At 34.6% G+C, this 25,265-nt stretch overlaps 1 protein-coding gene across 6 annotated transcripts in view; it reads right to left on the reverse strand.

The window, feature by feature from the left end:
* LOC140757921 (CUB domain-containing protein 2) overlaps window positions 1-25,265 on the reverse strand; it is a 134,497-nt gene that overhangs the window by 60,306 nt on the left and 48,926 nt on the right. The window contains exon 1 of one of the 6 annotated variants that reach the window (XM_073093823.1): window positions 3,724-3,958. The exons of the other annotated variants lie outside the window; for them this stretch is intronic. The gene's annotated coding sequence lies outside the window, so the exon portion shown is untranslated. Of the gene's footprint in view, window positions 1-3,723; window positions 3,959-25,265 lie in introns of those variants that run through there. 6 annotated transcript variants of the gene reach the window in all.

Genomic DNA, 25,265 nt, shown 5'->3' on the forward strand with positions numbered 1-25,265 from the left:
CTTACTCATTTGCTTGTCTTTAATAAAAAAAACTACTTTTTGTATATCTGTCTATTTTTAAACCGCTAAAATGTAGCCAAACATCAACACGAATGTAGAGTCAAACTTTACACTGACTAGAAAAGTAACACTTTTCACAACTTTTCATATAAAGATGAAAATATCCAGTCTATTCGACCTTTCATAGCTCTGCAATCTCTCAACGAACAAAGATCAATGCACAATCAGCTGCACGTGTCACTGCCCTTTGATTCGCGGGAAAAGCAAGATAGCTAATTGTACAACGAATACAGCACAAAAAACGAACTGCAAAATATAACGCTACGAATTGAGAAGCTCTTTTCTTTTCACAGTCGAAAAAAATACAGAGCAACGTTAAAATACGTAGTTACCTTGGGCACGGATCCCCAGTACTGAGGAAGGCCAAAGCCAGCTCCAATGCGAATTGGTAGCGATAGTTTCATTTAAATCTCCTCAAATTTTGGAGTGTTGGTTTATGGAATTTAAATGTGTATGAATACTAATCTATTATGATAGTTATATGTGAAAAGGTTAAAAAGGCTATTTCAGATAAGGAATACATCATTTCCGTTATTGTTATCTTCTTTATGCTAAAGTTCTATCTTTAGATATTACTAGCTGACCCGGCAAACGTTATGTTACCATATAAATAAAAAAATGTTAAGGATGAACAACCCTTATCACTTAGGAGTATGAAAAATAGATACTAGCCGAATCTCAGACCTGAATATGCATATAAAATTTGGTGAAAATCGGTAAAGCCGTTTCGGTACGTTTCGGAGTACGGTTACTAACATTGTGACACAAGAATTTTATATATAAGATTAATATACAATTATAGTTACTGATACATTATTTCAAATGAAATATACCCAAAATTATAATGCACGCGGGCAAAACATTTTCATGAAACACGATGAGAAATTCGTGAACACCCAGAAAGCAGAGAAAAAATAATACTACTACATTTTCGTAATTACTACGTTTCCATTGGGAGGCAAGTAAACTTCATTTGGAGCTTCAAATATATTGCACTATACGAGTTATGTTTTTGTTGTATATACTTTAAATGGAGGTGGTGAACCTTTTGTGGTTTGACTCCGGCGGCACCACCGCCACACCTATTTCTGCCTAATGACTGCAGTGTTAGGCGCTGCTGTTTTGTTTTGAAGGGTGTGGTAAGGGAGACATACTTTTCCGAGGTGTTCCAGCTTAGTCCTCAGGGGTAGCGGCGCATCTGTGGCCGACCTCAGGTAGGAATATCTAATCCTATCTGGGGTTGATTACAGATGTCCATGGGCGGCCGTAGCCACTTACCATCAGGTGGACTGCATGCTCGTCTGCTACTCCATATTATAAAAAATAATATATATATATATAATATATATTACTTTCATACATATTATGTAATTTGTATGAAAGTAATTAGACTTTAACGATACTTATACTAACGTGTAAATTAATACATGTTAACGTATCCCTGATGCCTAAAGAAGCCTAGATACACCTTTAAAACATACTTTTTTCAATAGCAAATATATGCAATACTATACCTAAAACGACTACTTCAATAATTATAATAGAAGTAAATAATTATTGATTTTGTTTCTGTTACCATTTTTTATCTTTGAAGTTAACGATAAAGGAGACGAGCTACCTGATAGAAAGTAGATAACGTCGCCTATGGAAATTTTCAACACCAAAGGAGTCGCCAATGCATCGTCGGCTTTGAAGGAGAGCACTTTATGCACCTTTTTTGAAGAGCCCCATGTCATAGCATTCCAACATAGTTACCAAAAATGCCAAAAAAATAATGTTTAATGACATAAAATCCTGTAATACAGCATACAAAGAAGACAATGGCATTCCCATATTTCAGCCAATCAATTAGAATTGAATCTTGTCCCGTAACTTTTAATTGGCAAATTGTGTGGACCAATTTACCAATTAATTCAATTATTTCCAGTATCTCAACATCTACACGTGTTTTCAGTCGTTACTTACTATTGGTTAACAGTTTACACAATTTCGTAAGTAACCTATTTTATCACGCCGATAAAACACAAAAAAAATACAGAAGACACTAACTAATGAACAATTTTGCATTAAAAATCTAATGAACGACATATTTCTAAATTAGAAAATTTCACATTAGAACATTTATTTATATTTCCATTTAAGAAAATAATTGTAGGTTTCTATGTAAAAGTAACGCTTTGTTTCATTAAATACATTTTTCATTTACCTGTTTTATTGTTTACTAAAAGTTCCGTAAAATCTAAAGCAGAGGGACTCAAAACAAACACCACTATTACCGTTCTCCCCAGACTGTAATTTCATCCCAATCTGTAAATAAAGTGTTCGTAAGGGAATACCAGGAAATGGAAATCAAATTGAATTTCGCCTCCGTTCAAATATTTCAATGACAATGATAAGAAACATTAAAGACTCATATTTCACAAAATATTAATGCAATTTAGAAAATCTTGAACGTACATATCGTCCCTAGACGTTGGACATATTGGACAAGTTGTTTACGCCGTTATCCACGAAATATATTGAGCGCTGACTTCAGAAATATGTAGTAAGCCAACACTTATTTCAATTTTTTTTTTTACTTACTTTGTAGTGACATAAAGGTCGGTTCTATTTTTTTTTAATTTAAAAAATATAGCGTAGTCGTCTCACCTCTTCGCAATTTTTGATCACAAAAATTACCAAATTTAATATAACACGAATTGCCATTTTTATAAGCTTTTGTCTTTATCTACGCAGATCCGTAATATACTTTTTGAGTGATTTTAAAAGTGATAGATTAACGGCACTAATCGAGATACTCGATCCAGCAGAATTGATATTCAGAGAGTCACTCCAGAGACCTTGGAGCGAGTACCGGCGATGGCCGAGAGCTCTGATGAAGGGCACCTCGTCAAGAGCTGGACAACAAATGACCCCGTAACTTCATAAAGCTTAAAAATTAGTGATACCTTTGAAATTAATTGCAATGAGAACGGGCACATACATTTATACAAAAAGTACTAAGGACAAATTACTTTTCAATTGCAGTAAACAATGGCAATAAATATAATGAAAGATTTGATTTGTATTTATTTATTTTTATGTCAAGATTATAATGTAATTATAAGATTAATAGTTACGCTATTAATTTGAAACTTTTTATAACTATTTTTATAACATAAAATTAATAGCAATTAAAAAAAATGATTTGATTTGATTTGATTTTTACTGCTTTAAAAAAAACCGGTACAATTGTAAACTACTGCAGTATCTTAACCTTATAAAAGCTACTAAGCAGGAACAGCTTAACAACTTGGTAACTGGTTACAAAGTTTTACGACCTGTTCAAGTGAATGCAAAGTTTCACAGCGAAATACGTCATTTTAGTGGAAACTGAACTGGCCCTTTACGGCTTTAAAACATCTATGTCAGCCTTTATTTCCAGTTTACCACCACTACCCATTCAGCATAACTTATTATTCTACTTTTGTATCGTTTGCACTTTTTTCTTGTCGTTTTAGGCGTAGTTTGTTTATTGATACATGCTTTTTGATATCATTTGAGCTTGAAGACTGAAACTGTTATATTAAAATTCTATTGTATGTACTTACCGATTACAATTAGTGGGTATTTGTCTTTCGCATAATTGGGCGAAAAACATTTCACGATATTAAATACACCTACCTCTCCACCGCTATGAGCCGCCCTTCACCTCCATGTTCTGGCCGACGACGATGATGAGCACGATGAACACGAGCAGCAGCACCAGAATGCAGCATATCGCGACGGCGAGCATGGCCGCGTGCTCGCCCAGCTTGGCGGCGCCCCGCGCGGCGCACGCCCGCGCCGCGGTTAGCGTCGCCGCGACCGTGCGCGCGCTAATCCTGCTTATACGTGCAACTGGTGCCGCATTTTCTTCTTTTTTTAAAACCCACGTGTGTTTTTTCGCTTGTTTTTGTATTATTTGCAATTTTTAATCCTTGATTTACGCGTGTTTTGTTATTTTAAACACGCCTTTTTGTATCGTTTGCACTTACGTATGTATTTCGTTTTTTATGTTAATTACATGAAGAAATTGAAAAAGGAAAAGTTTATATTCCAATTCTGTTGAATGTACTTACCAATTACTAAATCTTTTATATCATTTTTGTTTGATTTCCCTACCACTAAAAAGTTATGCAAGTGACATTTGACGATAATAAGTACAACGTACCTCTCCACCGCTATGAGCCGCCCTTCACCTCCATGTTCTGGCCGACGACGATGATGAGCACGATGAAAACGAGCAGCAGCACCAGAATGCAGCATATCGCGACGGCGAGCATGGCCGCGTGCTCGCCCAGCTTGGCGGCGCCCCGCGCGGCGCACGCCCGCGCCGCGGTTAGCGTCGCCGCGACCGTGCGCGCGCTAATCCTGCTTATACGTGCAACTCGTGCCGCATTTTCGTTTCTTTTGTAAGTCACTCGTTTTGATTAACACACGCTGTTTTGTAACGCTTGTTCTGATTATTGTCGTTGGCGTGTTTTATTTACACACGCTTTTTGTATCGTTTGCACCTTTCTGTTCGTTTGCATGCACTAACTGTTTCCTTCTTTTTTATTAACTCACTCGTTTTTGTCTCTCGTGTTCTAATTTGTTTTACCGTTTGCACTATTTCCTTTACATTCGGGTATACTGTCTTAAACCTTTGATGCGTTAATTTTTATTTTAGATGTACACTTCAATGTTCAATGTTTATATTTCGTATAACACTCGATTATAACGCTGACAGATTCGTAAAACTTTTGTCTTTATATTCAACGCTCAAACTTATACAACTTTTTAGTCAGTCTTCGACTCTTACGCCCATCACATTTCAAACCTTTTTATTAATATAAGGTTGATTACTACACTACAAAATAGAATTGTTATAAAAACCTAGAAAGCCAGCTGCTTAAAAATAGCCTATGTTACTTTTATTTGACAACTTATAAAAATGCTACGGGACGTTCGAAAAATAAATACATACATTCAAAAAGCTTTACCTTGCAATTGGGAAAAGAACAATTTTTAAAAAGTAGCAGTTTTAATGTTACGAAATAATCAATTTCCTCTCGACCTCAATTCCGCATGAGCGGTGAATTTTCAGCGTTTATTTGGGCAACATCAAGTATCCATTACGAGTTCTTACAATAGCTGGCCATAATTATGCAGTACGTAGCGATCATTAGAATGTTCATAATGGTCCCATCTTGAGATTAAAATTCTCGCAACATCTTCCTCATAGGGATGGCCTAGGATCGGTTATTCGAAGAATCGATGCTTGACCCCTATCGAGTTTTAATCATGAATACTAAGCCATGAAGTAATCTAGCAAATATGAGTCAGAAAAAATAAAATTGACATTATATTATTTAATAGTTAATAATCGAATTTTAGTATAAAGAAAATTGCTACTAATATACTACTATGAACTAAAAAAACAAGAAATAAGCACGAAAAGTGCTTATTTCTTGTTTTTTTAGTTCATTAAATGTCTAGGCGGCGAGGAAGACAATCGACCTTAGACACTAGTATTTTATAAGTAGTATCTTTTATACGTTTCTACAGCAGCAAGAAAAATATAGCGACAATCGATTTTTGACCAATTGATCTTCTAGATCTCGACATGTTGATGGATCGATTCTAGAGAATCGAATTTATTTCAAATTGGAATCTATTTCAGAACCGATCTTTATCGCGAAGTACCGACATCCCTACACCCTAATTTCGGCGCTATTGCGATATCACCGCAGGCTGAATTCACAACTCCAATTAAACCACGAGAGCCCCAACAAAAAATCCGAACCTGAATACAATTCTTGAATATTCATTCGGAGATTTCTTCGAATTCATGAGCTGAGAGAAAAAATGAAGCACTTCTTAACGAGTGGGCTCGCAATTGTGTGTTTCAAATAAAGTGTTCCAAATGACGGGTAAATGCCAGTCAGCTCTCGGCGTGGTGAAATGTTGCGGATAATTTAAATATTTTCTGTGTGCAATATTAATTTTTGTAATAGACTTTCACTATTAGAAGCTAAGACACCTTTTTTTGTTAAAAAGAGGAAAAAGTTCTAAAGGTAACCGGTGCTGTGGGAACGACACCCGGTTTTGTAGGATTATTACCTATATGTGGGATTAGAACCCACAAAATGCCAGGAAGCCGTCCTAAGTGCTATATGGAGGGCTCCGGGATCTCCAACGGAGCACAACCGGAGTAGAAGCTTAAATACCTAATATAAGCGTTAGGTATTTAGATTAGTATGAGTTTTGAAAATGATGTCATTAACTATATGTCTTTTCTACCAAAGTTTCATCATTTAACATAGTATAATAGATTAAAACTTGAATTCTACCGACACACCTTTCTGTTATTACATCTTAAATATTACGTTCCCTTAAGCAACCCGTAAAATTATCCAAACCGTTCTGAGAAAATTCCCCGAATTGTTTCTTTGTCAAATATATCTAAAATTACATAAATGACTCTAAGGCCATTCGACAATCACAAGTCTTATTTAAACTAAATTATTCTTAAATAATGTTTATTTCTTTAAAAATGAACAGAATGAACGATGCACATATATTTTTAAATAACAGCATTTTCCAATAGCTTTTAATCCGTATCATAAGCTTATCGAACCAGAAATGCAGATTAAGCGTCCGGGAGAAGCTGGTATAAAACATTTTCGTATAAAGGCACCATACGACTAATTTCAATAAAGAATGTTCTCCAATATAGCAACTTTTGTATACGCTTCTCTCTCACACCTTATAGCAAACGAGTGAGAGGTTAGCAGCAAAGCCATTTTGGATTATAATCTTTATTAGGTCAAGTTATACATCAAATCGCCCACTTTTATTAGGGTCCCGTTTTCATCTAAGTCCAATTTCGGTATAGCCCACGGTCATGCTAAGCTATTTGGGCGTTCTTCTGAAGTTTCGAAACCACCGCGCCGTGACCCTTGGCTGAAATATTCTCGCCTGTAACAGTCTGGTTCGCAACGATTTAAATCGATATTTATATTTATCTACCACTTACGTTGTTACTAAAAAAAACAATAGCGGCACGCATGCGGACTAAATAGCACGCGGGACAAACCCGCGTGGTAGGAAAAAGACTTAAACATACAGTAAATCGCCAACTGCTTATAACTTCCCATCATCATCATCAACCCATTACTGTTCCACTGCTGGGCACGGATCTCCTCTCGGAATGAGAAGGATTCGGCCATAGTCCACCGGGCTGGCTAAGCGCGTATTGGTAGACTTCACATAGCTTTAAAAACTTTATTATTTTAAAGATTTCTCAGGTGCTGCACATGCAGGTTTCCTCACGATTTTTTCCTTCATCATTTAAGCAAGTGATAATTAATTTATAATACGCACATAACTTTAAAAAAAAATCAGAGGCGCGTGCCTGGGATTTGAACCTTGGACCCCACGATCAAGAGGCCAAGTTTCTTAACCACTAGGCTATCACATTAAATCGAGAATTGTTAATAACCCCGCTTTCATCTAAAACGAATTTCAGTAACCCGCGGAGCGCTAAGCGATTTGGACGTTTTTCGAAGTTGAAGCCACCGGGTGACAAATGGTAGATAGACAATAGGGAGTGAGGATTACGAATCCGTGTCTTTGATGCCCACCCGAATGGAAATTCAATCACGATCGGTTGGGAGCACAAATAATTCGGCGGATTTTCTCTGGCGGAATATTATTCTGACTGAATAGAGCTTGTATAGTTTCTGTTAGATCTACTGTTGTAACAAAAAGGAGCATGATTTATGATATGTCGCAAAAAATGGCATGCGTTTGATCAGACGCTCGTTTTTATGTTTTTTTATCTGCGAACATTTTATGTAAAAGTTATTCGGATAACTTTGTAAATAAAACAATATTTAATAAGTATTGTTAATAATAACAGCAGTGTTAGGCGCTGCTGTGTTCCGGTTTGAAGGGTGTGGTATAGGAGATATACTTTTCCGAGGCGTTCCAGCTTAGTCCTCAGGTGTAGCGGCGCATCTGTGGCCGACCTCAGGTAGGAATATCTAATCCTATCTGGGGTTGATTACAGATGTCCATGGGCGGCAGTAGCCACTTACCATCAGGTGGACTGCATGCTCGTCTGCTACTCTTATATTATAAAAAAAGACGGTACCTTTTTACGCCGCCAAATTTCTAACCTACGCGCTACGCTACGTCTACGCGTATTGCTACGACCGTATCCACAAGCCATGAAAAACACCATTACTTGCTTCATGGACAAAATTAAGTTATCTTATTACTTCAGGATCATTAGGTTAGACAAAAACGTGTTGGTTTCCTCACGTTGTCTCAGATGTTTTTGCCGTGCGATTGACGAGCACCCCGCCAACCCTACGGTGTTGTGAAAATTAAGTAATTAGGCCAGTGTTCTGAAAAATTTCCCGCGGGTAACACTAACCGAAGTTTACATTTAGAAAAGTTTTTATTTGTGTTAAATAGCACAAAATATTTAATAGTGTACTACCAGTATAATAATTACGATACACTATATGTACTTGGTCGTCAACCAATTACTGTCCCACTGCTGGGCACGGGTCTCCTCTCAGAGTACGAGAGGTTGTGGCCATGGTCTACCACGCTGTCCAAGTGCGGATTGTTAGACTTTACACACCTATGAGAACTTTGTTTTTGAAACTTAAAAATATTTCACGATTTTTTCGTTCGCCGTTTAAAGAAGTGCAAATAAAATATTTAATTTCGTTTGATAAATTGCATTTACGTACGTTTAACGTTAATTACTTTATTTCTTTATATAAATGTATAATAATATAGGTATACTAGCTGACCCGACGAACGTTTTATTGCCATATAAATAAAAAATGTTAAGGGTGAACAACCCTTATCACTTAAGTGTATGAAAAATAGATAGTAGCCGAATCTCAGACCTACTGTATATGCATATAAAATTCGGAGCAGTACGGTAACTAACATAGTGACGAAAAATGTATATATAAGATATACCTATAAAGAAAATCCCTATCCATCATTTTAACCCTCGCTTATATGAAATATTCTAAAACGCTATGACACCATCGCATGTTATGACGAGACAAGTATTCCAATATGACGTCACAGGCGCTCCTCTAGTGAATGCAATGCAATAATGCTTAAAACAGGATTTTCTCACAAAGAGAAGACTAGTTCAGCTAAAATGGTGACAAAATGTAGAATAAATGAGGTCGAGGTTGGCGTTTTAACGTAATTAACAATTTCTGTAATTGCTTTCACAGTGCCATCTGGCAATTGGAAAATGCTAGGATTGCGAATTGTAAGCGTTTTCCAGGTACTATAGATACAGGTAAAGTGTTAAAACACCACATTTAACGCAGGGATAAGGATATGAAGAGCCACGTAAAATATTTGAAAATATCAAAGTTACTTACAGATTGCGTGAAAAGATATTTAATATTTAAAAGCAATGTAATGTTAATAAATAGTAATTCATATATAAAAAAAAACATCTAAATGTATATTTTTGTGTAACATTATGTGATTTAACTAATTATACAATTATTGCAATGTACCTAATTTGAACAATCTATATTTAATTTGTGCTAACATATTTTTTCGCTGTGTACATTAATCAAGTATCTATCAAATTCTATTATTATTTTCAAAAATTCTCTAAAATTTTAACAACAATTAATTACACAGACTAAAACAGGTAGACAATTAGTACAAGTTCATAATATATAATCGTTTGCAGTAAGTTGGGACTGAATGAGAAGCAAAATTAGAATGAAACCGCAAACCACAGTCTGACAACCAATGTCCTTCCCAACTAGAGTAATTATTTGTACGGGATTTTGGCATTGACGGGAGTAGCATCTCTAATATTCATAGTAGAAAACGTTTTCTATGACGAACTAATTAACAGGCTAGCTCTTCATTGTTCTCAAGTAGATCGAGCAGGAATACCCGAATTTTACGTTTACTCTATGTCCCGTAATATGTCGATGTAGGTACAAGCTAAATTTCATACACTTAATAAGATTTGAACCGTAACCGTTATTACTTTAATACTAGCAGTAAGGTCCGGAATTTATAAATAATATAAACGTCGCCATGTAAGGACGGGACTAGGTAAATGATAGATATTTGCAGATTGAAGATCCATTTATTATTTACATTATAAGATCAATATGGGTTTATAAGGCTTTACTACACCACACAATAATTACAACTGATGGAAGACTTACCATCAGGTGGGAAGCTCCTATTCTACTTAAATTACATTACTAACCAGCCAACCTTTATACATTGGCATTTGTGTCGACAACGGAATATTGGGCCCGGTGCTAAATGTGATTAGTAATTGTGGTTATAGCCCCGTTCCCGTTATTAACGAACAGCCTGACGTCAAAATATTACCACAGCTATTCATTTTCGTACGTGAAATATCATATTAGTACCTACGTAGAGTCAACTCGAGTAAATAAAGAATCGAATCTAAAAAGGCTATACTTAGCAAAGAAAGATTAACACAAAGAGTATTTTTTTAATATATATATTCTTTGTTACTTTCTTTTTTTTAATCTAATTTAATTAATTATAATTAAGTATAGAACTTACATTCTTACTCTGAATAACTATCGATGCTAACTTATGATTTATATATATATATATATATATTCATATTATAAATTATATTAAAATATATTTTAATATGAACTTAAACGTAGTAAAGATGTCATAGTTTCTATATATTTATGTTTAGGTCGGTATAAATAAATGTTTTGTATACAAAATACTCTCATTATTTTAAATGAATTTCATCATACATGCAAATACAGTATGATATCGAACGTCTTTTATGATTCTATTCTTTAACAACTCGAATTATACATACATTTTCATAAAGTTCTCCAATAGAAAAGTTATTGCGCGTTAAACGTGACTTGGGTTTTTATGTTTGGGTTATATATGGGGCTTCAAGATGGCGAGCTCCACCGTCGACAGATGTTACAAAGGCATTTTAGTCTGGGTATTAATATACCCTTCATCCTAATACTTTTCATCTATACTAATATTATTTTTATTTTTTTATTTAAACATTTATTTCATACAATATAAATATATTACAAAGAGGTAAAGCGTGTAACTTTGATTACTGGTTTGTAAGGGCTAATCTTCGGAAATACTGAACCGTTCATGAAAATTCTTTCACAATCCGAAAGCTACACTATTCAGGAGTGCTATAAGCTATATATTATTATTACTGTATAAAAAAATAGAGAGATATTCTTACATTACACTACACTGTACATTACACTAACTCTACATTCAAGAATTTTGTTCACCTTTTGTAAACTGGATATCTGTAATCAAACAAGCAACCAAATAATAATAGAGACATGACATAGAAGGTACAGGTACCCCTGTGAATTAAGTGCGAATGTTTCGTTAAATGGTTTTTGCTTTACCACCTTTCAAACCAGAACACAGCAACGGTTACCAATTCTATTATATGAATAATAATGTTACAGTCGCCGCAGACGAACTTTAAAGGTTTCTATCACATTTTTACTAGGGCTTCCTGAGACGTAAGTCGTCGCCAAATTACGTAGGTATTTAGACGGAAACAAGTTTAAATTGAAGAATAAGTTATAGCAGAAAACCGGATCGTGAACTCCCTACAATGTCCTATATGGCAGAACAAGATTTGCATACTCCTCCTCAAAAAAATAACAAAATTTACATAAAATTAAATTCGTCTTACATTTTAAAGTTAAATCTTTCTCTAAAGGAACAATATCAGGGGTCGCTATAACGAATCGCTTCGGATCCCGCGGAAAAATTCCTGCCCCCTGAATTTCCATCAGTCTTCGGGACGTGTCGAGGAAAAATCGAACATAGTAAATTGATTTTTAATTCCGTTAACGCCTGTACCTACATTTATGGGCATTAAGGTCGGGATTACTAGAGCGTGTCTACTTCATTACGCCGGAAAAATCCACCTTACACTTAAAAAAATAGAAAGTGCTTTAGAAGTTGTTCTTCGTGGACGTATATAAAAATTAAACGTATTATAATAACTGGATTCAAATACGCTTAAGAAGTTATACTTCTCGACGTAAATAAATTTATTATAATAACAAACAGTTATACTAATATGCAGATTACCCTTATACATCTGTCTCACGCGCACACGCTGGAGTCGCTTTTTTCTTAACGCATAAACGGGCAACACCAACACAAAACCATAATAACAGGCGATTTAAGAAAGACTGCTTCGTCTTCATTAGTCACTCAAGATACTTGTCTTCTTGAAGATCTTGAAGGTGGTAGAACCTTTTGTGGTTCGACTCCAGGGGCACCACCGCCACACCTATTTCAACCTAATAACAGCAGTGTTAGGCGCTGCTGTGTTCCGGTTTGAAGGGTGTGGAGGCGTTCCAGCTTAGTCCTCAGGGGTAGCGGCGCATCTGTGGCCGACCTCAGGTAGGAATATCTAATTCTATCTGGGGTTGATTACAGATGTCCATGGGCGGCAGTAACCACTTACCATCAGGTGGACTGCGTGCTCGTCTGCTACTCTTATATTATAAAAAAAAAATACATTGATCATAAGAAAAAAACCCGAATACTGCCCGCGTCCCTAGAAGGGTATATAAAATGTAGGATAAATAAATCTTCCGTTTGAAATAAATAAGGAGAAAGTAACAATCCTCGTATTTGTAACATACATTTTTTTTTCCTTTTTGCACCCGAATGCGTTAGAAATATTCTTTAATATGTAAAATCCTTTAAGGTTAATTATAAGTTAAACATGGATTTACAACAAAAGAGAATATCAATGACAATATTTCATCTTGTGTTTCAAATATCCTAATTTTAGTTCTTCGTTTTTCCCTGACAGCCCTAAAGAAGTTTAACTTCTAAATGTCGTGCAAAGCGGGGCAAAGGCGGATTATAGCTTATACAGTTTGCAATCATAAACATAAAGCAAAGTGAAGGCGTAGTAGTGATTTGAACCGGGAATAACTAGTTTCAGCCGGAAACCTGACAAGTTCAAAGTTATGAGTTTGCAATATCCGGGACAGGATTAGTGTAAATATATTTATACTATATTTATATACATTTTTTTATGTTCAATTTTATTTAACAAAAGTTACTGTAAAAAATAAAACCATCTGGAAAAAATATAACTGACTTACTCAAATATATAGGAATAGTAAAAGTCTGATGGGAATAGTACCAATGTAAGTCCTACAATTTGAAGAATTCTACAACACCTCATATCTCAAAAAAGCGTTTATGCTGCAGGGCTTGACAAAAAATGTAAAAACATACATACATATGCTCGCTACTAAAATCTAAAAAAATGTATTATTGTTTTTTTTTATATAATATAAACTAAAATAAATCATGTTTTTATTAATCATAATTTCTATTACAACAGAAATAAAATTTAACAATTTAATTAATAATTAGGGTGCTACATCAATTTACACAATAGATCGTTCTAACGAGATTCCTATTAATTGTTTTCAGTAAATTACAATCCGATGACATTAACAGAAATAACAAAGCAGTCCAATGCCATCACATCAATTAATTCGGAAATATAAATTGAATTCATAAATAATGGATGAATGTCAGATCCCCGAATTTACAATTAATAAATTTTCATTGTATACCAGATATCACTAACAGATTGCAAAATTTATATTTACTTTGACCCATAGCGATTATTTACTTCGATGAGTATTAAAATAATAATACACTTGAATTCGCCCCAATGTATTTTTGCTTTTATCTGAGAATACCAATTGTATCGTACCGACTATATAAAGGGCCCTTTAAAATCGGTTCGGCAAATTCGATATTCGATAGGTCGAAGAGAAAAATAGAAAATATTTAATAACTTTTAACTTTTAATACATGAAAAAGTAAAAACACGTAAAAGTTTAAAAATGGGAGTTACTTTGAAGTTACAGAGGAATCCTGTGGTTTTATTTAATAATTTTTTTAAAAAGCAACTTTTCGATATGTTTACACACACAATCACGCACACACACGCAACACAATGGCAAAGACACACACACAATGACAAAATCCGGCATTTATGAGAAGCTGACTTAACAGAAAATGTTCGACTCAATTTCATCATATAAGCCTAAGTCAATCTAATTATATCAATTTATAGACTGATAAATGGAACGTGAAAGTAGGAGATTACGGTACTATAAGCAAATGAGACAATTGTCGTCGTCGCTTCATAATTTAACTTAGCAACATTATGAAATAAACTGCGATCCAATTAGGTTAATTAGCGGTTTTACGATGAAACGAAACCTAATAAATGCAGAAGCAATTTCTCTTTAACTTATTTTATTTTCAAAACCTCTCAAAGATGGGAAATGAAAATTTTCCGCAGAGGTAGGTACTCTAAATAAAAATACTTGGTATAACTTTAGTGACAGCAAAAAATAAGTTGCATCATACTTGCTCGCATCACTAGAGCATGCTACTACGGCTCATAGACATTTATGAGTATAAGCGACATTAGTAAGATCGTTCCGACGACCATCAAACTGACTAAGAGAGATGATTACACCAAAGCTGACTAATGGGAAGTACGAATTTGTAAGCTTCACATATGTTTGAACAATATATTTATTTAAAAAGATCTCAAAGGTACGTAAAGTCTGTCGACTTGTACTTGGCCAGCCTACTGAGTTGTGGCATAATCCTTCTCATTCTGAGATGGGGCCAGCGCTCAGTAGTCAGTAATCAGAGAGTAACGGGTGGATGCTAACGAAAAAGACTTGTCAGACATATAGGTTTAGTGCCACTGTTTTAATTTGCAGTTAAAGCATTTGAAAATACACACAAGACATCTATAAAATACAATTAGCTTGGTATTTAAACCCAAAACTTTGTCAAAAGTCGATTAACGTCGACAATATATTAGTGTAAGGGTATATTTTCATTACAATACTTTTTAGTTAATTTATCTAAATAAGAGTCTATTTAATTGCTGGTGACAGCAATGTAGGGAAACTATATAAAAAGAAAGAAGGATATTAAGTTTTTTTTAGAAAATAAGATGTCATGGAATGGATTGTCAGAGAAATAAATAATGGAGTTGTAATTGAATCTTTTATTATATAAAATAGTATTGGAATAACGAGTTTACATTAGCAAACTAAAGGTTTAGAATACAATTAAGCATGCGAAGTGAACAAACCACCACGCAGCGACAGAACCGGATGAAATCCGTTCAATACAACTCAAGTTCTAAGCAAACGCAGACGTTGCATTCGGAATTATAGTAGAAGCTTTCAAGGATTTGTGCAGCTGGAAATGTCTCGCTAAAACAGAGACACGACTCTGTAGGTATTAGTGTAGGCAGCTTAGGTTTCGATTTTAGGTGAGATTTAAGTTTATTTTGGACAAAAAGTTTATCGAAAGATATAAGAAAACTCAAGACTGTTACAATTTTTAAACATTATAAAAGTAACTTTGACTTAGTGACATTTAGTTTTGTTTCATGCATTTTAAGTATTTTTTGAGAATAAAAACAATTTTATTGAGCTAGCAAGAGTAGTTAAAAACCGCGATTAATGCAACTCTCAAAGCAAGGAAAGCGTAGGTTTCGCCTCCAGCGATCACCCATCCAACTCCTCATCACTTTCGACGGTGTTTAACTTTTAAGTTCACAAACCTCAGGGTTATGGCCTCTTAGAAATAGTGAAAGACTATAAAAAATTCAAAATAAATCAGAGACTTCGTTCCAACATATAACGGAGCCTGAAGACTAAATTATTAAACAATGTTTAATTTTATTTCTAAAACGTCCGTTTTTAGAACAATGATAAATGACTTCTAATTAAAGCCAGTGGAAGTGGTCACAAGTCATCCTTTGTTAAATGAAGCCATTAGTGAAGTAATTATGAAGTTGTTTTAATTGAATTTCGACGACTGGCTTCAGATGTTTGTTACTTCCTACTTTTAGGAACTTTCTTATTAATTACTATCTGGTCGACAAAGAACGTTCACTACGAAGTAGCTTAATGATTGTACCGCCCACCTGGGGTCTAACGGGAAATCTTTTGTGCCAAAACTAACACATAGTATAACGGTATGGAGGTATAGAACTTATATAAAAGTACAAGAACTGTTGTAATTACTTTTAAAAGGTAATCTAGCAACCAACCTTATGTACACAGAAGAACAACGGCATAAATAAAATGCAATTTACTTAATTACAGAATAAAAAAAAACAATGTGAGCCGTCACGGGACGCCTGGCAGATGTGAAACATCGACATTATTTTGTAAAAGTAATATGCAGAAAAGAACATATTGTGATAGGAACTAAATATGTCATAATGATAAAATAAAATATTACGATTTTTGCGCATGGCGACGCGTCGCCACACCGTACACACTACTGCATATAGACTGTATATATATATACCATCGTATAGCGCCACGGCATGCGTCGCCACGCCAGAAATCGGTTTTACGTGCGGCTATAGATGTTTCACATCAAAAATATTAAAAGAACAATGTTATGACAATATTGTTAGTATTCTTTTATATGTCTTGTCATAGTGTTGTTCAGACCACAGCCATATCATGTTGCTCAAGTATAAGGATACACCCTTAAAATAAAGTGGCATCAATATAAGAATATTGTCTTCTTCATATTTTCAAACGCTTGTTTACGGAATCGGGTTTTATTTTTTAAACTTTTTTTATTACTTTAAAGGATCGTAATATATATTTGGTTTATAACAGAACTAGCAAACCACCTGATGGTAAATGGCTATCTGTAATCAATCCCAGATAAAATTAACAATTCAAACCAGAAACCGTTATCCAACCTTTAAAATAAACTAATCACGCCATTAAATACATACTCTTTTTTGCCATAGTCGCATAAAAGTAAACCTTTTTTGGCGAAGTTTCATTTACTTGAAGCATCAATAGTTACAATTGACTAACAGTCGTTAACTACCTACTAACTACACTAACTAATCAATTGATCCGGTGTTAGAGTGTAATTGCCTTAAGGAGGTTATACGGCTTAAGATTAACTCTACGACGATATGACGAATATGTTTTTAGAACCAAAATGAGTGTACCGAGTACATGTAACTTCCATCCCATGTTTCACATATCCTTATATCACTTTTGCATTTTCTCGTCATAGATAAAGAAGCATTTTTATTAGAAACATATAGTTTATAAATAACTTTATAAAAAACTAACCTACTTAGCTGTTAATCCTTATTGAAATAAAAAACATTTTTTTTTATTGTTTATCCTAACGATAAGGCAGACGTGCTACCTGATGGAAAGTAGTCAACGCCGCCTATGGACATTTGCAACACCAGAGGAGTAGCCTATGCATCGCCGGCTTTGTATGAGAGCTCTTTTTGCACTTTTTTGACGAGACCCATGTCATAGCGCTCTGAGAATACCTCTACAAAATTTACTTCACAAAACTTAACACAATAAGTAGTCGGGTAAAACGAAATGTTTTTTGGCGATTCATTTATTTGATATACCAGCCCCAATACCAGAAGTTGGGCACCATTGTCACTAACGATCGTTAACTACTAACTACACTAACTAATCAATTGATCAATGTTGGAGTGTAATTGGCTTAAAGAGATTATACGGTTATTGCATTCCGCTTCTTCTGAAAAGGTCAGTTCAAATCGATTTTGGATTTGTTACTTCGCCGTTTAACTCGAAACTGAATGAACTAAATACATTCTGCATTTGTAGAATAGTAAGTGTGATTTTGCTACAGCATATTGCCAAAAGCAGTGGTTCCCTAGTGGTTGAAACTCAGTCGATCGAGGGGTCTAAGGCTCGATATTCAGGCACGCAACGCTGCTTTTTTAAAGTGATACGTGCATATTACGAAACCGCATACCTGATTAAACTTAAAAAAAGTTCTAAAAGGTATGTGTAGTCTACCAATAGGCACTTGGCCAGAACGGTACACACAGCTATGTCCTGTTTTTGAAAGAAATCGAGGGCTAAGGTTTATCCATGAATGTCTTACTGCGAAGCAATTCATCTTTTACGACCACTCCCGTTTAAGGAGGTCTGTGACCAGCAACGAACTTTTAAAGGCTGAAGAATAAAGACTATTGACCTCTCCTGTTCTAATTTTTATTAATTTTATTTTATTAGAAAATTAATCGTTAACGTCGTATCCAGCGATAGCAGTTAATTATTAACTGAAGTAAAGAAACAGCAAAATCTTATATGATTTTTCTTTCTTTTTGAAATGTAAGTTAAGACTACATATATCAATATAAAAGCAACCTACCTCTATGTGGACCTTAAATAAGCACTAGTTACTAAGATAGTCATCGTCAAATAGAACTGGCAATTAAGCTTAGTTTCCACGTATCATATTTATGAGCGACAGAATCATTTCTTGGAGACTAACCCACACGTAAAAGCAGTGATAGCCTAGTGGTTAAGAAACGCGGCCTCTCGATCGAGGGGTCAGAATCCCAGGCTTGCACCTCTGATTTTCAAATTTATGTGCGTATTAGAAATTAATTATCACTTGCTTAAAAAAACGGTGAAGGAAAACATCGTGAGGAAACCTGCATACCTGAGAGATTTATAAAAAAAAAAAAAAAGAAATCTTAAAGGTATGTGAAGTCTACCAATACGCACTTGGCCAGCGCGGTGGACTATGGCCTAATCCTTCTCATTCTGAGAGGAGACCCGTGCCCAGCAGTGGGACAGTAATGGGTTGATGATGATGAACCCACACGTCACTCTTAAATCTTAATACCGCTTATTTACGCATAAGGGCTGAAAGTAAAGATGTGTAGGATGATGGAGTACTGACAAGGGTCGACGTAGAATCACGTCCCTAAATTCAACCTAGTGGAAAATTGAATAACATCTTATCGTCTCGTCTCGAAAGATATAGCGACTTTTAGAAATATATTCATGAAATACAATAGCAAGTCGTTTTAATAACAATGTAAAAGTTTGAAAAACAAGTTATGAAAACTTTGTACGAAATACTCTGAAAGTTAAAACAATGTAAAATAAGTATACCATGTACCCTTTCTACAGGATTAGGATTAGTATTTACAAAAATACTTTGGCCTACCTTAGGTAGGAACCTTTTTTTTTTTTTTTTTTCTTCTCGAGGGGGAAACCTTCAAAAGGTACCCGACGACGTGGGAGCGACGCCGGGTTATGTGAGATTTTTACCGCACTAAAACCCTCGGCGCTTGGTGGACAACTCCGGGATCTCCGATGGAACACAACCGGAGTCCTCCGAGCGCGATGCCCCAATCGGGCTCTTCCCTGGGGGAGCAGTTTACGCTCCTCCCACACACCTAGTGTTTACAACGGTATGCGGCCACACACACCGTCGTCCTTCCCGGGGTTACTTGCTGGACGGTTCGAGCTCCCACCCTTGCCGCCCGCAACCCCAGAAGCCCCCTTTTAGTCGCCTCTTACGACAGGCAGGGGATACCGTAGCCCTATTCTAGTCCCGAGACTACAGGGACATAATAGAATAGAATAGGGACATAATAATGATAGGTAGGAACCTAAGGTAGACCAAAGTATTTTTGTTTTGTCTTTTCTTTCGACTCTAAGAGCTTATAAGTTTCTTGACACTGATTTTCTTTACCGCTGTAGCGAGTAACAACTAATTAATAAAAGCACATAACTTAAAAAATTCAAATGTCCGTGCTTGGGATTTAAACAGTCCCTCCGACTGAGGCAACAAGTTCATTCACTGTTATTTTTTTAACTCGAAGATGCACACGAATTCAGATTATCAATAAAATTGAAAAATTCTATGATTGAACAAATTGAAACCACCTGCGTTGTAAATCCTTACTTAATATTATAAATCCGAAAGTAACTCTGTCTGTCTATTAATCTCTTCTTCACGCCTAAACCACTGAACCGATTTTAATGAAATTTTGTACGAAGATAGTCTGTGACCCGAGAAAGGGCATAGGATAATTTTTATCTCGGAAATCTCACGAGAACTAGGGATGCCGATCTAACATCGATTAATCGGAGAATCGATCTTTTGGACCAAAAAAATCGATTATTTTCATATCATAATCGATTATATGTCATATTATTTTCCTTTAAATGCGGGCGAAGCCGCGGGAAAAAACTAGTCTAAATTAGTACCACTGAACTAACAACAGACGAAGTCAATGAATCCTTACAAACGCTTTCCACAAAACTATTCCCGCATTTCAATAGCTAACAGTTGCAAAGCGAACTATTGCAAAATTCACAAGCAGCTCTACACCGCAACTGCGTGTTTTATTCTTTAGTGCGCAACCGACGCAACAATGGCGGTTCTGAATAAACTGCATGGAATACATTTTATATTGCTTTGTTGAACTCGCCTAGCTTTGACTTTTACCCGGCTTCTAATGTATAACCTATTTAAAGTTCATAACTATTGCAACTGGCCTCTCTAGTATGGGTACTATAACTACCAAAGCAAAAGTGCTCAATTGTTAAACAGATTCATTTTGAGAATGATACAGATCTTAGTTCACTACGAGTATTATCTTATATATAAAATTCTCGCGTCACAATGTTAGTTACCGTACTCCTCCGAAACGGCCTTACCGATTTTCACCAAATTTTATATGCATACTCAGTAAGTCTGAGAATCGGCTATTATCTATTTTTCATACCCCTAAGTGTCAAGGCTTGATCACCCTTAACATTATTTTTAATTATATGGCAACACAACGTTTGCCGGGTCAGCTAGTTTTATATAAAAATAGAAAACGGGCATGAAGATTGCAGTCCACTTAATGGTAAGAGGCCAGTGCCGCTCATGTACATCTGTCATCAATCTTAGATGAGATTAGAGTCCTGCCGCAGATGCTTTGCTACCTCTGAGGACTTCATTGGAAAACTTTGGATTGGTATACAGCCTCTTTCAAACCAAAACATATAACTGCTTAACACTGCTGTTGTACAAAATTTGATTCTACGGTGATGTCTTCGGGGTCGAAACACGAGAGTTCAATAACTATGTAGGTATGGGTAAAATTAACTTTCAAAACTGACACCTAATAATTGATAGAATATATAACTTTTGCAAGACGGCTGGCTGGCATATAAAAGGTTTTGTATCTATATAGAGCCGATTACGGATATCCATTGACAGATATCACTTATCAAATGGACTGTGTGCTAATTTGATACGTAAATCTAATAAAAAAACATTGTATAGACTAACGAATATAAGAGTGAGACAATTTGGGCCTCTTCAATTTCGCGTATAACAATAAAACGAAATACAAAAATCAAGTGACGAAGATTTAAAGAAAATGAGATCCCAAAAATCCAATTAACTCTAACCAGAAAGTGAAAATGAAAAACAAAGACAGCAAGGAATTGCAATGTCTCCCAAAGTGGAAAAAATTACTACGCGTCTTTCGAACAAGGGATTTCACTTTAGCGATAGCCGCCTTTGGAAGTTAAGCTCTCGAAGATTGGCTTAATGACTTTTTATAATATGCCTCGGGAAAATATAACTCCCTTACCACACCCTTTAAACCATAACACTACAGCGATTAACACTGTTATTAGCTAGAAATATATGTGGTGATGGAGTCGAATCACAAAGGGTTCTATCACCTTTGCAATCAAAGTTTTCTAATCTAATCATTTTAACACAACGTCACGTTCTTAACTGTTAATCTTATTTGTTCAAGTTAGTTAGTTATTATTATTATCAAGGTATAGTATTACTACGCTTTTATTAGCTTGACCTGTCTATGATGTATCTAGGTATGTATGGATATAACAGAATCTTTTAACTCTATTTTCACCTACTTCGAACGGTCAGCCTAATTCAAGATTTTGAACAATTATCAATAACAGATGACAATATACGATTTTAATAATTGTGTCCTATTACCCCTATTTTTCTTTATAATTGCCTACCGTAACTAAGTATTGTATGAATTTTAATTAAGTTCAGTACTTAATTAAGGAAGTAAGTAAAAGTTTTCACGTACAGTCAAGACAATGATAAAATAGAATCGTAAATGTGAATACGAAGAAAAAATGTAAATATTTTAACTGTGCATTTTTCATGTAATAACAAGATAATACAATTTTCTATGTAATAAAAATATGTCGTTGCAACTTTATTGTTTGCTGAACGTAAATAGAAATAATATGTAATAATAAATCATTCATAAAAAATTAACGCAGAAATTAAATAAAATGAGATTACCTATTTTGTTAAATCTATGTAACTACTTACTGGTAATCGTTTTTCTTTATATCTAGTTTATAATTAACTTGGTTAAATCAATTGTTTTTATACTCGATGTTGTACCCAATAACAATAATAGAAAATGCAATATAATTAAAAAAAAATTCACTGTAGAAGAACAAACCGGAAGTAGTTTTCACTTCACTTTCCACAATAAATTATAACATCAACACTACAACAACTATTTCAACAACTAGGACAACAACGACAACATCTAAAACACGATAATATTAAAATTTGACTACTAAAAAGTGAATATAAAATTTATTTATAACACTAATATTTTAAAATTTATATTTTCGTTACAATTTTAATTTCGTGGTCTACTTTGTTGTTTGATTTTTATTTATTGTTTTGTTTTTATGGACTACGTTTTTGTTTTATTTTTATTTATTGTTTTGTTTTTATTTTGCGCGAGTGGCATTTGCGCGGGGCGTACGACGCGAGCGAGATTCGGAACGGTACTGCCTGGCCGCGTAGGGCGGGCGGCCCGATCGCGGACCTATCGAGATGAACTCGGGGAGAGCACCTTAGCGACGCGCTATGATTTTTAATAAATCACTTCGTAGCGGAATAAACTGTTGTGAAATTTTATTTCAAAACATGAATAAAATATGAAAAAATGTATTTTCGTTCTTCAATAGAACTAATTGAAATTTCTTTTGAAAAGATGAAAGGTAGAATAAATTTGTAGTATAAAGTAAGTTGTAATAAGATTAGCGAAGTTAACAGTACTAAAAGTACTCGTTTTGCTCGTTGCTATGTGCCTTAATTTTCTATCTGAGTTGCAAATCAATATAAAATCCATGTATTTGGTACCTACGTATATTTAGTACCTACTTACTGTTATTCAATATGTCAATCATATATCCAATGCTTTTCTATCAATGATAGAAACTTCTGCATTTCATTAAAAATAACATGATCAATCTATTTTTTGCCTAAGAAATATCAAAATTTGAGAATTTCTGCTTACTAATAAGCAGAAATTCTCAAATTTTGATATTTTGATTTTAGAATTATATTCTAGAATTATATTCTATTAATTATATTCTAGAATTATATTCTAATATATAAATTTTGATATTTCTTAGGCAAAAAATAGATTGATCATGTTATTTTTAATGAAATGCAGAAGACACCTTAAATGATCAGTCATTTAGTTACAAAGTACTTACTAAGTTTTAACTCGCAATTTTAATTGTATCTCAATTTAAATATACAACGTCCATTTCGCTAATTAAATATTCAACATCTAAAAATGATACCTTAATGCTTGGGGCGGCTTGGGGTCGCTGTATGCAAAGCTTTTTAAGAGACGCGAGAATTAAATTTGATGAACAAAAGAAGTTTTTATAGAGTTTTTACAGTAATAATTCTCGCTTTTAAGCGGTACTATCTCCGTTTCAATCAAATGTTTTTGTCAAATGAGTAAAGTACTCAAGTGTACAGTACCATGAGTTTTTACGTTTTGACAAATATGACTGTTTACGTATTTGCCCATACAATTTCCAATCAGCGCCCCTAGCGGATTGTATTAGAACTGTAGTGTCAGTAACGTAACATTAAATGTCTAAATTGACAAAAATGACGCTTTTTGGTGATGTTTTGTCTCTCTTTTTTGCGAACATGTGAGGTAGACAAAAAGACTTGAGCACTTACTTATAGTTACGTTTACTCAGTCTACTGAAGCAAACTTAAGAATAATGGATTGAGTAAACGTAACGTAAAATTGTGGGATGTTTTGAAAACACATGGTAAGGGTACAGGACGACTTTTAAGCTGATCACACATTATTTACTATCGCCTGAGTAACTGATAGATACCCACTACTAGTAGATATTAATAATAATTTAACTTGATGAAATTTAATCCATGTTTGCCTACCAAAGTTCCAAGTTTAAAAATTATTTTCTAAAATTGACAAATTTGGAATTTACAAAAATTTATTACTATTACTAACGAACGTTACCAATTAAGTAGGTAGTAGTTAACCACCGAGTACTTTATTAGTTAACGCAGTATCTCAGAAGTTGCACAGCGAGGATTTAGTAGTTCACTCATCAGTACCCTTACCAGGAGTTATTACGTTTCTACAAATATGACTGTTTTGGTATTTGTTTACGTATTGGGCCAAACGATTTTCTAGTTCTGACAGAATCCGCTAGGGGCGCTAATTGGAATTTGTATGGGCACCAGTCATATTTGTCGAAACGTAAAAACTCCTGGTAGGGGTACTGTCCTATAAAAGTTTTGATGGATGGAATACTTATTTACCTACTAACAATATATAACAATATATTTACTTATATTACAATTTAGTTTTGTATGATTATATTATTTTATATGATTTTCTTTGTGCAGATAGGTACTTAAATTTTTCTATATGCATTAATTTTCATAAATCATAAGAAACTAATCTTTACGATAAGTAGTTACGGAAGTAGTACAGAACAGTAGTATAGAAGCTGACAGAACTCGAAGGAAAAGTTATAAATAAATAGAAATATACACATATATTCGTTGACATAACCACCCCTATTCATATTTCTTATGCGAATACTTAGGAGTAAACTCAGATCTCGCCGTAATTACGTTATTATACCCTATTATCACGGCTTGAGGGTGATTTGTGTAATACCTAATTACAGCTGAAGGCTACTGTTATTAACGTTGAGATAATAAGATAATAATGGTTATGTATTACCATTTTTTTCTTATAATATAGGAGTAGCAGACGAGCATGCAGTCCCCCCATGGTAAGTGGCTACTGCTGCCCATGGATATCTGTAATCAACACAGATAAGATTCGATTTCTATCTGACGTCAGCCACAGAGGCGAAAAGTATGCCTCCTTTACCACACCCTTTAAACCAAAACACAGC

This window comes from Epargyreus clarus, unplaced genomic scaffold (genome assembly GCF_041222505.1).
Source record: "Epargyreus clarus isolate Ecla_fem2 unplaced genomic scaffold, WU_Ecla_fem_2.2 ptg000005l, whole genome shotgun sequence".
Classification (NCBI taxonomy): Eukaryota; Metazoa; Arthropoda; class Insecta; order Lepidoptera; family Hesperiidae; genus Epargyreus; species Epargyreus clarus.